Below are 16,792 nucleotides of genomic sequence, written 5' to 3'. Positions count from 1 at the left end.
CCCTTTGTTTCCTATCTTTTAACCAGTTACTGTTCCATGAGAGGACCTTCCTTCTTATCCCCCAACTGCTTACTTTGCTTAAGATGCTTTGGTGTGAGACCTTGTCAAAGGCTCTCTTATATGTCCAAGTACACTATATCGAGTGCATCACCCCTGCCCACATTTTTATTGACTTCCTGAAAGAATTCTAATAGATTAGTGAGGCATGATTTCCCTTTACAAAAGCCATGTTGACTCTTCCCCAACAGATCATGTTCCTCTGTCTGATAATTCTGTTCTTTACTATAGTTTCAGTCAATTTTCCTGGTACCAAAGTTAGGCTTACTGGCCTGTAATTGCCAGGATTGCCTCTGGAGGCTTTTTTAAAGATTGGTGTTACATGAACTGTTCTCCAGGCATCTGGTAGAGAGGCTGATTTATCTGATAAGTCACCAGGAACAAATACATTCACCCAAGAATTCTGAAGGAAATTAAATATGAAATTGTAGAACTAACTATGGTATGTAACCTATTACAGTTTCATTTATTGATTTGTTCCAAACCTCCTCTACTGACATCAATCTGGGACAGTTCCTCATATTTGTCACCTAAAAAGACTAGTTCAGGTGCAAGAATCTCCCTCACATCCTCAGGAGAGAAGACAGATGCCAAGAATTTATTTAGCTCCTCCACAACTGCCTTATCTTCTTTTAGTGCTCCATTAGCACCTTGATCCACTAGCCCAAACTGATTGTTTGGCAGGCTTCTTATGTACTTATTCATTTGCTGTTATGACTTGAAAATAAAAAAAGAATCCTACAAGAAGTGGGAAACATGAACAAATTACTAAGGAGGAGTACAAAATAATAGTACAGGCATGCAAGTACAAAATCTGGAAGGCTAAGGCACAAAATGAGTTACACCTAGCAAGGGACATAAAAGGCAATAGGAAGAGGTTCTATAAATATATTAGGAGCAACAGAAAGATGAAGCAAAGTGTAGGTCCTCCACTTAGTGGGGAAGGAGAATTCATAACTGAGGACATAAGGAAAGCTGAGGTATTTAATACCGGTTTTCCTTCACCCTTCACTAAACTCAACACAACTAATATTAACAAGGGGAAAGGAAACCAAGTCAAAACAATGAAACAACAGATTAAAGAATATTTACATAAATTAGATGTATTGAAGTTGTCAGGGCCTGATGAAATTCATCTACAATACTTAAGGAACTAGCTGAAGAAATTTCAGAACCGTTAGCGATTAACTTCAAGAACTCATGGAGGATGGATGAGGTTCCAGAGGAACAGAGAAGGACAAACGGATTACCTATCTTTAAAAAGAAAGAACAAAGGTGACCTAGGGAATTATAGATCATTCAGTCTAACTTCAATACCTGTAAAGATACCAGAACAAATTATTAAACAATGAGTTTGTAAACACCTAGGAGATTATAAGAAATAGCCAGCATGGATCGGACAAGATCAAATCATACCAAACCAACCTAATCCCCTTCCACAGGGTTATTGGCCTAGTGGATGGAGGGAAGAAGTAGATATGCTATATCTTGATTTTAGAAAGGCTTTTGACACAGTTGCACATGACAGTCTCAAACAAACTAAGGAAATACGGTCTAGATTAAGTTACTATAAAGTTGGTGCACAACTGATTGGACGACCATACTCAGAGCATTTATCAATGGGAAAGTGCATCTAGTGGAGTCCCACAGGTGTCTGTCCTGGATCCAGTGCTACTAAATATTTTCATTAATGACTTGGATAATGGAGTGGAGAGTACACTTATAAAATTTTCAGATGACACTAACCTGCCAACACTTTGGAAGAGAGGGTTAGAATTCAAAACAACCTTGACAAATTTGAGAATTGGTCTGAAAGCAACAAAATGAAATTCGATAAAGACAAGAGCATAATATTTCACTTAGGGAATAACTGGCTACGTGGTAGTACTACTGAAGAGGATCTGGGGGTTAGAATGGATCACAAGTTGAATGAGTCAACTAAGTGATGCAGTTGCAAAAAAAGGCTAATATTCTGGTGTATATTAATAGAGCGTCTCATAGAAGCCATGGGAGGTAATTGTCCTGATCTACTCAATACTGGCGAGTCCTCAGCTGGAGTATTGTGATCAATTCTGGGAGGTGCCACACTTCAGGAAAGATGTGGATAAACTGGTGAATCCCCAAAAGGAGAGCACCAAAAAGAACAAAGAAACACATTTAGAAGGGACCTGATAGCCTTCAAATATGTTAAGGTGCTGTTCTCTTTGTAACAGCAATCAATTGTTCTCCATGTCCACTGAAGGTTGGACAAGTAGTAATGGGCTTAATCTGCCAGAAGGGAAATTTAGGTTAGGTATTAGGGAAAACTTTGTAACTATACAGGTAGTTAAAGTTCTGGAATAGGGAGATTGGGGAATCCCCGTTGCACAAATATCTGTCAGTGATTGTCTGGGTTTATTTGGTCTTGCTCAACACAGGGTTTTGGATTCATAACCTCTTGAGAAGCTCTTCCAGACCTACATCATTTCTATGACTATTGACAATTTAAGAAAGATTTTTAAAAATTTCACTAAGCATGACACTGGCCTGCAGGCCCACAACTTATCCCTACAGAGCCCCACAGAGCGTTAGAAGTCTCCTCAGCACCCAGTCAGAATTGTCTTCTGAACCCCTGAGCCAGGTCCCTGAAGAGCAGATAGTCTGATAAAGCTAATGGGTGGTCCTAATGAGCCTTCTTAAGCTCAGACTCATTGTGGACCTACCACAATGGGGCACTGATCTATCATTTACATAGCTTCACTATCACAACATCCAAGCTGTTCACACATTAATGTATTTAGCATGTTTTTATGGAAGCATTATTCCATTTTATAGATAGGAAAATGGAGGCACAGAGAAATTAATGGACTTGGCCAAGATGCTAAACTGACAGAGCAAAGAACGGAATCCTTGGTTTGCAGAATTCCAGTTTAGTGCCTTAACCCCAAGACCATGCTTCTTTCTAAAGTTCACCCAGGGTAACCTACACAGACCTCAGAAAGGCAGACCCAGCCTCATCCAGACCATCAGTTCCATTTCTTCCCCTGCATAGCAGAAATGCAAGGGCCTCCCATAATTATCCCTACCCCAAGCTCAAGTCCAACATTCCCACCACTACTGAAATTTATATATAATACATAAATAAAAACATACTCCAGTCCCTACATTTCTCCCTGCATAACAGCTAACTCTCTCACCCCACAAATATTACTGAATTTATCAATCCTTATGAGACACGGAGGTCTTGTTGAGCCCCACTTTCTAAAAAGCACAGAAAAATAAAGGCCAAAATTAGGTGACACCTCCAAAACATCTTAAAATGACACAGAAAGTATGTTTCAGAGCCAGAAATGGAACCCAGTGATCATTAGTTCCAGTCCACTGCCACAGCCACAGGACAGTCCATTTTGTTCCAGTAGCTGCCTTCCTCATTCACTACATGGAAATTTCATCACATGCAAGTATTTGCTATAGGAGGTTAATCTGTTTCTCAAGTGGGTTTGCAGGAATAATTCTATTGGATAAATAGTATAGTCATGCATATAGATTTAGCCTGCTCTTTCCAACAGTCAGTATGGTTAAATGAGTAAGAACTGGTTCTACTACACGAGGGACACTGATTCTATTCCTAGCTCTACTAGAAGTCACTCTGTGGCACTTCTGTCAGGCTCAAACTATTAATTTTCAGACCAATCTGTCTTAGATTTTAGAGGGGATGCAGAATTTGGCTTTAAGCAGAAGTTTAGCTGCAACTTTAAACAAATAAAGCTCCAGTGCCACCTTATTCTTCCTTCTCCCAAATGGCCCAGTACTAGGGCTTGACCAAGTGACTTTCAAATTTTACACCACAGATTTCTACTATTTGAGCCAACACATGTACAGCACAATCATTCAAAAAGGCAATGTAAGTAGCTGAGCCTGCATCTAGAATACAGCACACCCAAATCTCTATTCTCAGCTTTATTTAATTACTCCTGGTGGAATTTTGTGCCACTGCACATGTGCAGAGTTTACGTCCCTCGCAGATTGCTTTGCTTCCCTGCAGAAAAATGGACTTTGATGGGGAAGCAAAGGGAAGCCACAAGAGCAGTCATATGACCCTCCCCAGTAGTATATTCCAGGTGTCCAGGACAGCTGGCAGACAGGTAAATCACTGTGGGGCAGGACTAGAGAAAACCCAGCTGGTAGCTCCTGCACTGGGTTCAGCTGCTAGTCCCAGCTGGGGTGGGGAAGACTGGCACAACCTCTGGGGCCATGTTAGACACCCTCAGATTTCTCCCCTTGCTGTAGGAAGCTCTACAAACTCTCGCCCCCGGCCTCTCCCCCATCCGTGCTTCCTACACCATTGCTCCTCAGCTGCAGGGGGAGGGATCACTGTACAGGGAAGCTGTTTCTCCATCCACCCAACCCCCATGCATCTAGACCCCCTCATATCCAGGTCCTCCCACCAAGCCTCACCCCCCAATACACCCAGAACACCCCACCCCGACGAGCCCCACTCCCCCTACAGCTGGACCATGACAACAAGCCACCCACACCTGAATCCCCACCCTACCAAGCATCAGTCAGCTGCACAAGAATCCCCACCCCACTGAGCCCCACTCTCCCAGCATCTGGAACCTTCCCCTTTGCCCCCATACCCAGACCCCCCTGAACCTCCCCCTGCAGAGTCCCATTGCACCCAGAACCCCACAACAAGCCCCTGTGCATCCAGATCCCCCACTGAGCCACCTACACCCAGACAGTCCCGCACCGAGCCCTCTCAACCCATATCTCGATCCCCCCACGCCTGGATCCTGCATTGCTGAGCCTGCCTACCCACACCTGATACGGTGGGGCAGGGCCCTGGGATGTTTCTGGTGCAGGCCCAGTCCTTTCATTGTGTCAGGGTTGGGTGCAGCCTTACTGCTGAGTCCATGTCCAAGAGGGGAGCTGCACAGTGATCTCCCACCTCTGTGCAGCCAGTGGCCTGTGCTCCCCAATGCCATGCTGGAGTCTCCACATTTGACAAAAAATTTACATAATTTTAAAATATTGTGCGCAGAATTTATTTTTTGGCACAGCATGCCCTCAGGAGTAAAAATTTAAAGTGACATCCTGCAACCTCCCCCTTATTTTACCTGAGAAGTAAGGGGAATGTTAGGTACCTGCCCCTAAGCAACTGTAGTCAGTAATAAGGGTTGTGAAGTGCACAGAAATATTAACTGCAGCCACTGGAAAGGGAGGGGAGATGAACTCAGACCCCTCCTCCTAACTCAGTGCATCTTCCCCTATGTTTTAACGTATTTTGTAGCTGAGCATCTTTCTCTGGCAACAGTGAGCTCAAAAGAGCTTGCAGCAGTTGGACAGCTCACTGAGCAGAGTCAAACACAAATTCATCTATTCTGAATTTTTTTTTTTTTTTTTTTTTTTTTTTTTAAAAGAGCTTGATCTTCATGCTGGACACTCAATCTCACTAGAACGCCTATGTTGAGAAGTAATGTGGATCCATCCTTCCTCCTCGTCCCTGCTACCCTCCATCGTTGCAAAGAAGCGTTTGAGTTGAAGTTCTACGAACAGGTCATTAGGGGGCTTGTATCTCAGGAAACCCCAGATTTTTACTACATGTTCTACTGGGGGCACTGAATTGGCATGCCAGTTTTCAATTTGGCCTAACTACATATATATTAGCTTTAGAGAGGATTAAAATTAGGATTTTAAGACTACAAAGAGTTTCTGTTTAAACTTCGGTGTTGCTAGTGCTCCATCATAATTCTCATAACAGAGATGTGGTGCTAATACAGGCAGATCTTTAATGGAGGTAAGTCTCTTTGCATATAATTATATTTTCTGTTCACATCTTTGAGGCTCAATGTTTTAAGCACGTTACTAAATTTAGCCTTACAGCATACATGCAAGTTTGGAAGTATTCTAAATCCTCAGAAAGTGAGGCTCAGAGAAAAGTAACTTACCCAAGGCCATGCAAGAAGCAATGGCAGAGAGTCAGGAATCGTGACTCTTGGCCCTATGGTTTAGTCACAAGACTAACCTTCCTTGCCTCTTAGGTTTAGTTCTTGATATTGCTCACAAAAACCACTAAGCCATATGTACAGGTCACTTTGCAGGTGTGAAATGTTGACCTGCTCTAGTTGCTTCCTCTAGTTTTGCTCATGTATTTCACATGACATACCTGTCCAAAGCCAGCATCTCCAGTGGGGTATCAGGCGCTCACCGAAGACTGAAAGAGAAATAATAATTACTCCAGTAGCACCAAAGGTACAAGCTGGTGGCCTTGCCAAGCATAAGTACTTCCTGATGGCCACAGATGTCTGGAAAGACAGTCCAAACAATCAGAGTGCTGAAGCACATTTGAAGGTTAAAGTCTTCCTCTGAATAAGGCATAGGAGTACACAAGCAGTACCTTATTCTTCTGGGCTAGTGGTTTTATGGTGCCCTCTGTATAATACGGAAGACTGGGATTATGCTCGAAGCACCACACTGGGTGTGAAGAACCAGGATCTTGTTTCAGCCCTGCCAAAGAGACTTTTCATGTAGCCTGTGGCAAACCCCCGTACAGACTGTGTTCCCTCATATTTCCCCTGTATGGAAATTTCCCTACCACAGAGATTTTGTGACACAAAGACCACTTACATCAGAGAAAAGGAGAATAAAAAAGAGCTTGACATGAAACCGTGAACTTGCCTTCCATCCATACAATTTGGACTACAGCTTCACTTCAGGGCTAGCTGAACTGATACAGCCTACATAGATAACAAGGCAAGTAAAGCTATGCTACAATCATACCTTTACTTGCACATGCCCAAATAGGACAAATGGGCTATTTGGGCATGTGCAAGTAAAGGTATGATTGTAGCATAGGTAACAACAGGTGTGTAGATGTGGTGGCATAGATTAGCCATCCAAGTACATGCTTGCCAGGGAGCCTGGGTATGTTCTCTGGAGGATAGCCAGTGCTGAAGCCTGTGCCACCAGGCTTACACTACTATTGTTACCCATCATACAATCACACCTTCATTTGCAGTCAGGGCCAGCCCACAACATTTTGGCACCTGAGGCAGGGAGCTCAAAGGACACCCCCATGCCTCCTTGCTTGGGCCAAAACTTTGCAAGGTCTTAATTCTGCCTTCTTCCTGTTCTACTCCTCTCATAGTACTGCTCTGCTACCTACCCAAATAAAGGAGAACTAACAACTTAAAATGCCTTGTTCAAAAATGTTAAGTAACACTTAACTTCCAAAACACCCGAACAGCAAAATGTAGCTTTTCTTGTCTACATAGTAAACACTGGCATTTTAGCTATTTGAATAACACTGCTCTACAGCCAAAATGCTTCTGAAATAAATGTAGTCAAACTTTACTAATTCTGGGTCACTGAGAACGAAAATGATGCTTAAAATTGTTGATTGGCTCTAGTTTTCAAGATATGCTATTGGGTCAATATATACGACCCTTGACTTGGGAATGGCGGAGGATAAGTGAGTTATAAAGGGAAGGGATTTCAATTTAAACCAGAAATGACTAAAATACATCTTTGACTGGATCTATGAATAAATCTATGACTGGGTTTGGACAGTACTTGCTTTTTAGGCAAAACAATGAATGATGCAATCTGAAGCTGGTATTGCGTCATACATGATATGAATTGCATCATGTTATTCCTAGAAGTCATGGATGATGCAATCATAACGAAGCTTACATCACTCTGCTGAACAAATTGCCCTATATCAGCTCTAGAAATCATACAGTGTCGTGCTCTCTTATTTGTCAGTGTTTGATTTTGCAAAGGGACACATTGCTGTTTAGCCAAAGTGAGCAGAGATGCCTCGTACTTGTGTGAACAGTGCAGATAACTTCTGCTATGTTTGTGGTGAAGTGACTTTTGCATCACAAAAGCGCAGTATAACCACTATGGTTAAGAAAGCCTACCACCTTTATTTTGGCTGCAAAATTGGAGATCGGGACAAGAGGTGGGCCCCACACATGCTGCAACACTTGTGCAACAAATCTTCGCCAGTGGTTGAACAGGAAAAGGAAATCTATGCCTTTTGCAGTGCCAATGATTTGGAGAGAGCCAACAGCTCATACCAGCAATTGTTACTTCTGCATGGTGCCTCCAGTTGGGAAAGGTGTGTCTAAGAAGAAAAGTGGACTGTGCATTATCCAAACATTCCATCAGCCATACGCCCAGTACCCCACGGAGAAGGACTGCCGGTTCCTGATGCACCAGAATCATTCTCACTTGAGTCAGATGAGGAAGAGGATGAAACTTCTGGTCCTGAACCATCAATGTCACAGGACCCACATTTCCTCCCATCTGCCTTCTCTGAACCACACCTCATAACACAAGGTGAACTGAATGACCTTGTCAGGGATTTGGAACTACCCAAGAGTAAGGCAGAGCTCCAGACTACAGCAGTGGAATCTCCTGGCAGGTGATGTTAGGGTTTCCATGTTCCGTGACCGTCAAAAGGATCTTGTCCCATTCTTCTTCATGGAAGCTGATCTTGTAGACTGCAACAAGATCGATGGTGTGATGGCAGCCCTCAACATCGTTCAGGATCCAGATGAGTAGAGACTGTTCATTGATTCAATCGAAGACAAGTCTTAAAGCTGTTTTACTGCATAACGGCAATGTTTTGCCATCAATTCCAGTTGGTCATGCAGTCCATATGAAGGAAACCTATGACAACGTGAAACAGCTTTTGAGGTGCATAAACTATGACCAACATCAGTGGCAGCTTTGTGGCTATTTGAAGGTTGTTGCTCTCTTGCTTGGTCTGCAGACTGGATACACAAAGTACTGCTGTTTTCTCTGCGAATGGGATAGTTGTGCAAGAGATTCCCACTACATCAAGAAAGATTGGCCGCTCCAATGACTGTTGGCAGGTGAAATATCATGTAAAGCAACCATAAACACATGGAAAGATCTAGGTTTACAATTTATGATTAAAACTCTATCTACACAATATACATAGACATAAAACGAAAAAACGTAAATATCTTAGAAACAGTAGCCCATCAGTTGTTTTAATTGTCATATTTGACTTCAGCACATCAAAATACATAATAAATAGCACACTTTATCTCTGAAGCAGACAACTTCTCAAAAATTGTAGACCAGTGTAATCAAAGTGGTGCTTTCTGTGCCTTCTTGGTTGCAAAGATTTGAACTGCTTCCTGCTGAAGGTCCATGGTCTGGGCCAGCCCATGCTCTATTGAGATGGTTGCAAGGCCGACCAGCCTCTCCTGTGTCATTCTGGAGCATAGATGTGTTTTTATTAACTTCAGCTTGGAGAAGCTGCGTTCTCCACTGCCAACTGTTACAGCAAGTGTTAAAAGTAGGTGCAGAACAATAAAAGCATTTGGAAAGAGGGTGGTCATCTTATTTGTGCACATATATTCCAGAACAGCCTTTGGAGTTGATCCTGCTGAAATATATCTTGAAAGGATTTTCAGTTCATCACCTAAGTCACTCGCATCAATATCGCACATGTCATCATGTGTCAACACTGTCTCTAGTGCCCTGCATTGCTGGTGTAAGTCTTCAGGTATAGGGAGGAGTTTTGGAATATCATACAACATCCCCAAATATACTGCTGTGTTCCTAGAGCCGCATGAAACGTTCAACTGAGTATCACAATCTAGCACCTGGTTAAAGAATTCAACTTTGAATTGTTGTTTGGGGTCTCTTATGTAATGTATAATAATGGATAATCCTGTGTCTCGTAATCAAAAGGTCTTCTTCACTGACTCTTGTATTCTTGAATGGGTGGGAAAATAGCTTCAGTGTGAAGTTCCTCTGCCAACTTCTGTTCAGTCTTCAGAATGTTCTGAAATCGCTCATCTGACCAGTAAGACTGTAGGTATGACTTTGCTTTGTCCAGTTGTTCCATTGCTCCAGATATAGCAAAGTCAACACCTTGGAGTCTCTTGCTTACAACATTTATTTCAAACAGTATGTCATGCCACAACACTAAGCCACACAGAAATTTGAAGTTATGTATGTTTCTGAAGATTCCATTTCCCTCTGCCACTGTTCTCCCACAAACAGTTCCTGTCATAGCATTATCCTCCATACTGGCAACTATGGCATAATTTATCTTCCCAATTTGATGTTTGATAGGCTTTATCACCTCCACTCAACTTTCCCATCGTGTGGCACTCAGTGGTTTCAGTGTCAGAGAGGATGTTCCCAGACATTGCTTCAAAGTTTGCCATCGATGAGTTGATGCAGAGAAAGATACATAAATGCTTTGAATTACATTAAAAAATTCAGCAGCCTCACTAGAAACTGATGCTGCATCACTGACCACCAAGTTCAATGAATGAGAACTGCATGGGACAAAAAAAAAAAAAAAAAAAAGCTCAAGGGTTTAAACTCTCAGATCAGTGTCTGCACTCCTGTTCTTTCCTCTCATGTTGGCACCATTATCGTAGCTATGTATCTCATGTCAGCTATTGCAATTCCCGTATCTTCCAGCGTTTTAAGAAGCACATTTGTCATACCAGCTCCTGTAGTATCAATGTCAATAAATTCTAGAAAATGCTCTGACAGTCACCTTTGCTGGGACATTTTCACTAGGTTCTGTTGTTACAAAACGCACCATTAAAGTTATTCATTCCATATGGCTGATGTCAGGTGTGCAGTCCAGAATAACAGAGTAATATCTTGCTAACTTCAGATCTGCCACGATCTTCTGTTTGACTTTTGTTGCCTGTAACTGTATGATCTCATTTTGAATTCTTTTTCCAAGGTAGTAGTGTGTGTACATTTCTTGGGTGGTGATTCTTCTTAGATGCTCCTGGAGTACAGCATCAAACTCAGCCATCAGCTCCACAATTTTAAGGAAGTTTCCATTGTTTGGCGCACACAGCTGATCTGAAATGCCATGCAGTGCTAGGTTTTGGGTAGCAAGCAATGAGCCTTTTTCAGAACATTTTGCCGGTAAAGAGACACTGATGCAATCTTCTCTTGATGCTGATCATCTATGGTGCCCTTTAACCTTAGTCTCATCTCAAGCTCTTTCCACCTATGGAGTGTTTTCTGGTGATTTGCTGCCTTCCCATGGCATGCCAGATTTCTAGCCTGATTTTTCCAGTCCTTTGTTCCCGTAGAACCCAATGTGGCTGGAACATTAGACTGGAAGAGTTTGCAACAAACACAGTATGCAGCATTCTGGGTTTTTGAATACCTAAGCCATGGCCTCGCCACTTTGTCACCAGTGGGGATTTTATGCCAGTAATGCGTTGGATGGAAACTTCTATTTTCGTTGTCTTTGGGAAACGTGACGTTTTTCACTTGCTGTGGCCCATGCAGTACAAGGAAGTCCCTAAGGCTACTGCTCAAGTGGGTCCAGTGTCTCCTTGCGCCTCCACCACACTCTTCTCTGATCGACACTTTTCTTCAGGAATGTGCCTGGTTACATCCATTTGAGATGGAGATATAGATGCTGCAGTAGCTGCCAGGTCACCTGCACTCTGACTAACTGGAAGATCAGTCATCTCCTCACTACTCACATCCTCACTGGGGCCGGAAGGCTCACCATGAACATTTGTGTCTATGTATCTCAGGAGAGCTCCTTCCTGCTTAGATAGAAGAAGAACTTCCTTTGCTTTCTTTCTTTTTCTGAATGCTGCCCAGAGGAGCGTTTTCTTCTTTCACTCATGACTGCTGTTCTGTGCCAGCTATAGTGGCTCTCAATACTCAATTGAAGAGGACAAATAAGCAGGCTGGTAGCAGGGCTTGAGTGAGGGAAGCTATCAGCATCTTAAGGGCCTAACTGGCTCCTACTACTTCAGTTGACTGCCTGCTCTCCTCAAGGGGGGTCAGGGAAGCAGCAGGAAACAGGAAACTCCCTGAGAAGCTGGTGTAAAAATCAGTCCAGGCTCCTGGAGGTGCTAGAGAAGTACATAAGAGGCTCCTCCTTCTCCCTCTCCCTGCAGCTCCTTCTGCTTTCTGTTATTCACTCTCACCCTTTTTCCTGCCTGCCTGTTATGTCTCTTGTGCCCTCCGTCCTCCAGCACAGTACTCCACCATCTCTATGCATCTAGAGCAAAGAATATATATGCACCAGCAACAGACAAATTTCTACACTCTGGGTCCTAGTGGTGCCACACACACAGTCTGGCACCCGAGGCGGCCACCTCAGTTCGCTTCATGGTAAGGCCAGCCCTGTTTGTACTGTAGGCACATCCTTAGGCTGCACATCTACACTAAACTAGGGGTCTGATTCACCTACTCACATAAAAACATACCTGCTCTAGCTCTCCCTGAGCTAGCCCAAGTACAAGTAGCAGAGTAGCTGCAGTAGCAGAGGCATGGCTCAGCTGGGCTGAGCACAAATGTCCCTGAAACCAGTGGGTACATACTTGATGTGGCTCAGCTGTGCTTCCACTGCCGCTATTTGTGCTACTGCAGCTACACTGCTATTTATACTTGCTCTAGCTCACGAGAGCTAGCGCAAGTATGCATACATGAGCAGGGGAACTACACCCCAACGTCATAATTCAGATGCGGATTTAGTGTGAAAAAAACAAAGTGTTGTTGCTACACTTCTGAAACAGGTCCTCTTAAAAAGACATTGCTATCGTGAGATGGTGTTTGGTAGAAACCTACAAGCCCCTGCTTCTAGTAACAGTGTTTAGATACAGCAGTCCTGGACACTGTCAGAAATCACAGAATGCGTTAGTCAAAACTACAGCTGAAAGCTGTGCTGCAAGGAAGAATTTTTGAAAGGGGTTACATGAGGCTAAATTCAGCCCAATCAATGGGATTCATGTATACACAGTTCCTGGAGTAATCCTTGTGTATTTCTTCAGTAAGCCATTAACACTGTTTGGCCTTTTCACTGTTGTACCTGAAAGGCTGCTTGGGAGTGTTTTCAACCTCACGTTTCAGTGACACACAATCACAGAACTGGAAGGGACCTCGAGAGGTCATCTAGTCCAGTCCCATGCACTCAAGGCAGGACTAAGGACAGTAACTCCTTGCTTAATAGTGTAGTTATGTTCCTGAAAAATGCGACTAAGCGAAACAATGTTAAGCTAATCCAATTTCCCCATAAGAATTAATGTAAATGGGAGCGGGGGGTTAGGTTCCAAGGAAATTTTTTTCACCAGACAAAAAAAAAAAAACATACTATATTTTATATATTAATATCTCTAGATCTCTCTCCACACACACTATAAGTTTTAAACAAACTATTTAATACTGTACACAGCAATGAAGATTGTGAAGCTTGCTTGAGGTGGTGGAATCAGAGGGTGGGATATTTCCCAGGGAACGCCTTACTGCTATATGATGAACTAGCACTCGGCTGAGCCCTCAAGGGTTAACACACTGTTGTTAATGTAGCCTCACACCTCTAGAAGGCAACAAGAATGGAAGGAGGGGAGACAGCATGGCAGACAGAGACAGAGACACACACACACACACACACACACACACAGTGAGTGAGTCATTGCCCTTCAATGTACTTAGAGTGGGGTCAGTGTACTTATCTTTTAAAGATGATCAGCAAGTTGAGACGGCAGTTGCTGCCGGGGGGGGGCAGGAGCAGGGTGGACACCCTGACATTAGCTCTCCCTTCTCCCCCCCCACCCCTTGCACAGCAAGCAGGGGGCTCGGGGAGCAGCTCCAAGGCAGAGGACAGGAACAGCACATGGCAGTGGGGGGAGGGACAGCTGAACTGCCTGGCAATTGATAGCCTGCTGGGCAGCCGCTGCACAGGGAACTTAGGGGAGCAGGGAGCTGATGGGGGGCTGCTGGTCCACCCTGGTTCCAAGCTCCCCCACCAGCTAGCTCCAACAGGCTGCTCTTTCTGCAAGCAGTGGACAAAGCAGGAGGCTGCCAAACAATGTTATAAGGAAGCATTGCGCAACTTTAAATGAGCATGTTCCCCAATTGATCAGCAATGTAACAACGAAACAACGTTAACCAGGACGACTTTAAGTGAGGAGTTACTGTATTATCTAGACCATCCCTGACAGGTATTTGTCTAACCCGCACTTAAAAATCCCCAATGATGGGCATTCCACAACCTCCCTAGGCAATTTATTCTAGTGCTTAACCTGTCTGGACATTACAAAAACACACACCTTCCTGTCAACCTAAACCGCCCTTGCTGCAATTTAAGCCCATTGCTTCTTGTACTATCCCCAGAGGTTAACAACAACAATTTTTCTCCCTCCTCCTTGTAACAACCTTTTATGTCACCTCTGTTTCTTCTGGAGAAGAGAAGACTAACCCAATTTTTTCCAATCCTCCCTCACAGCTCATGTTTTCTAGACCTTTAATCATTTTTGTTGCTCTTCTCTGGACTCTCTCCAGTTTGTCCACATCTTTATTGAAGTGTGGCGCCCAGAACTGGACACAATACTCCAGTTGAGGCCTAATCAGCGCAGAGTAGAGTGGAAGAATTACTTCGTGTCTTGCTTACAATACTGCCGCTAATACATCCCAGAATGATAGTTTTTTGCAACAGCGTTACACTGTTGACTCATATTTAGCTTGTGATCCACTATGACCCTCAGATCCCTTTGTGCAGTACTCCTTCCTAGGCAGTCATTTCCCATTTTGTATGTGGGCAACTGATTGTTCCTTCCTAAGTGGAGTACTTTGCATTTGTAGTTATTGAATTTCATCCTATACTTCAGACCATTTCTCCAGATCATTTTGAATTTTAATCCTATCATCCAAAGCACTTGCAACCCCTCCCAGCTTGGTATCGTCCACAAACTTTGTAAGTGTACTCGCTACGCCATTATCTAAATCATTGATAAAAGATATTCAATAGAACTGGATCCAGAACAGATCCCTGCGGGATCCCACTCGTTATGCCCTTCCAGCATGACTGTGAACCACTGAACTACTCTCTAGGAACAATTTTGCAACCAATTATGCACCCATTTCATAGTAGCTCCATCTAGGTTGTACTTACCTAGTTTGTTTATTAGAAGGTCATGTGAGACAGTATCAAAAAGCCTAAAGTCAAGATATACCACATCTACCACTTCCCCCTTATCCACAAGGCTTGTTACCCTGTCAAAGAAAGCTATCAGGTTGGTTTAACACAATTTGTTCTTGACAAATCCATGCCAACTTATTTATCACCTTATCTTCTAGCTGCTTGCAAATTGATTGCTTAATTATTTGCTCCATTATCTTTACGGGTACAGAAGTTAAGGTCTGTAATTCCCCAGTTTGTCCTTATTTCCCTTTTTAAGGATGGGCGCTCTATTTGCCCTTTTCCAGTCTTCTGGAATCTCACCCGTCTTCCATGAGTTTTCAAAGATAATTGCTAATGGCTCAAATATCTCCTCAGTCAGCTCCTTGAGTATTCTAGGATGCATTCCATCAGGCCCTGGTGATTTGAAGACATCTATCTTGTCTATGTACTTTTTGACTTGTTCTTTCCCTATTTTAGGCTCTGATCCTACCTCATTTTCACTAGCATTCACTATGTTAAACCTCCAATCGCCACCAACCTTCTTGGTGAAAACCTAAATAAAGTAATTAAGCACCTCTGCCATTTCCACATTTCCTGTTATTGTCTTTCCCCTTACATACATAGCCAAATTTCATACACGACCATAGCACATACAATCCAATGAGATATTAATGTGTAGCAGATCAAGACTTTTAGAAGGATACCTTACAAAGCATTTTTTTTTTTTTTTACAAAAAAACAAAACAAAAACACAACACATATCCTAATAACATGACAGCAGTGAATATTGGGGTCCCAGGGTGTCACATGTCACTTAAAGACAGACATCCTTGTTCTGTTTTGTAAGCTTAAAAACTAAAGTTTGGGACCTTGTTTTGCACAGCAAAATATGAAGACTGAACACACAATAAGCATTAAATGCCATGTAGGACCCCCACCACTTCTCCACACCACATAATAGGACAGCTGAACTGCCAACTAACTGAGAATTTGTCTTGACAAGGGTTGTGTGTAACTACAAAAAAAGTCAGCTAACTCAAGTTAGCTATCAAGGTAAAATCCTAGTGAAGACAAGGCAGCCTGTAATTTCCACACAAATCAGCAAGCTGAATTAACCCACTGCTAGCTTGTATGAAAAATACACAGTGCCTTGTCTTCACTAGACTTGATGTTCAGTTAGCTAACTCAAGTTAAGAACTCTTTTGTACTGAGAACAAGGCCTTCCATTCAAAGATGTGGCAGTAGCACATTTTAGCCAATATTCTAAAACTCTAGTATAGACAAGGAAGCATCAACTTTAATGAGTGCTAGCTGGCCAAGCTGAAACCTAAAAGGGTGCCGCCAAGGCTTCAGCTTGACCTGTTAGTACATGTAAAACTAGACTGGAGAACATTTAGAAGCTTGCCAGTATAATGTCAGTTAGGGATGTGATTTTTTTTTTGTAAAATTTCAACACCAACAAAAGCCCTAGTGTAGACTCAGTTACAGTGCTTTTGCCAGTATAGATTTCACTTGCCAAAACACAAATTATGCTCACAAAACTATCTTATACAGGCAAAAAAGTACACTTCCTATACCAGCCAACTGTCCCTCGTGTAATACCTGCAAACATAAGGCCTAGTCTATACTACAAAAGTAGTGAGCAAACAACCTTGCACAAACTATCACCATCTGATAACACTTTGCATGGGTGGAATGGGGGGGGGGGGGGAGAAGAGGAAGCGAATAACTTTGTGAAGTCACAAACTAGTTCATGAGATATCCAATACTTAGATACTGACTGTCTTAAAACCCTTTTTGTCATCAGGG

At 42.9% G+C, this 16,792-nt stretch overlaps 1 protein-coding gene across 4 annotated transcripts in view; it reads right to left on the bottom strand.

The window, feature by feature from the left end:
• The window catches only part of ZNRF3 (zinc and ring finger 3), a 205,057-nt gene that overhangs the window by 164,475 nt on the left and 23,790 nt on the right, over positions 1-16,792 (bottom strand). Inside the window, exon 2 of one of the 4 annotated variants that reach the window (XM_042852342.2) lies at positions 6,206-6,253. The exons of the other annotated variants lie outside the window; for them this stretch is intronic. The gene's annotated coding sequence lies outside the window, so the exon portion shown is untranslated. The remainder of the gene's footprint in view (positions 1-6,205; positions 6,254-16,792) is intronic. 4 annotated transcript variants of the gene reach the window in all.

The sequence above is a fragment of the Chrysemys picta genome, chromosome 15 (assembly GCF_011386835.1).
Source record: "Chrysemys picta bellii isolate R12L10 chromosome 15, ASM1138683v2, whole genome shotgun sequence".
NCBI classification, from domain to species: domain Eukaryota; kingdom Metazoa; phylum Chordata; order Testudines; family Emydidae; genus Chrysemys; species Chrysemys picta.
Note: the sequence above shows the minus strand (reverse complement) of the source record. Positions and strands in the feature narration are given on the sequence as shown.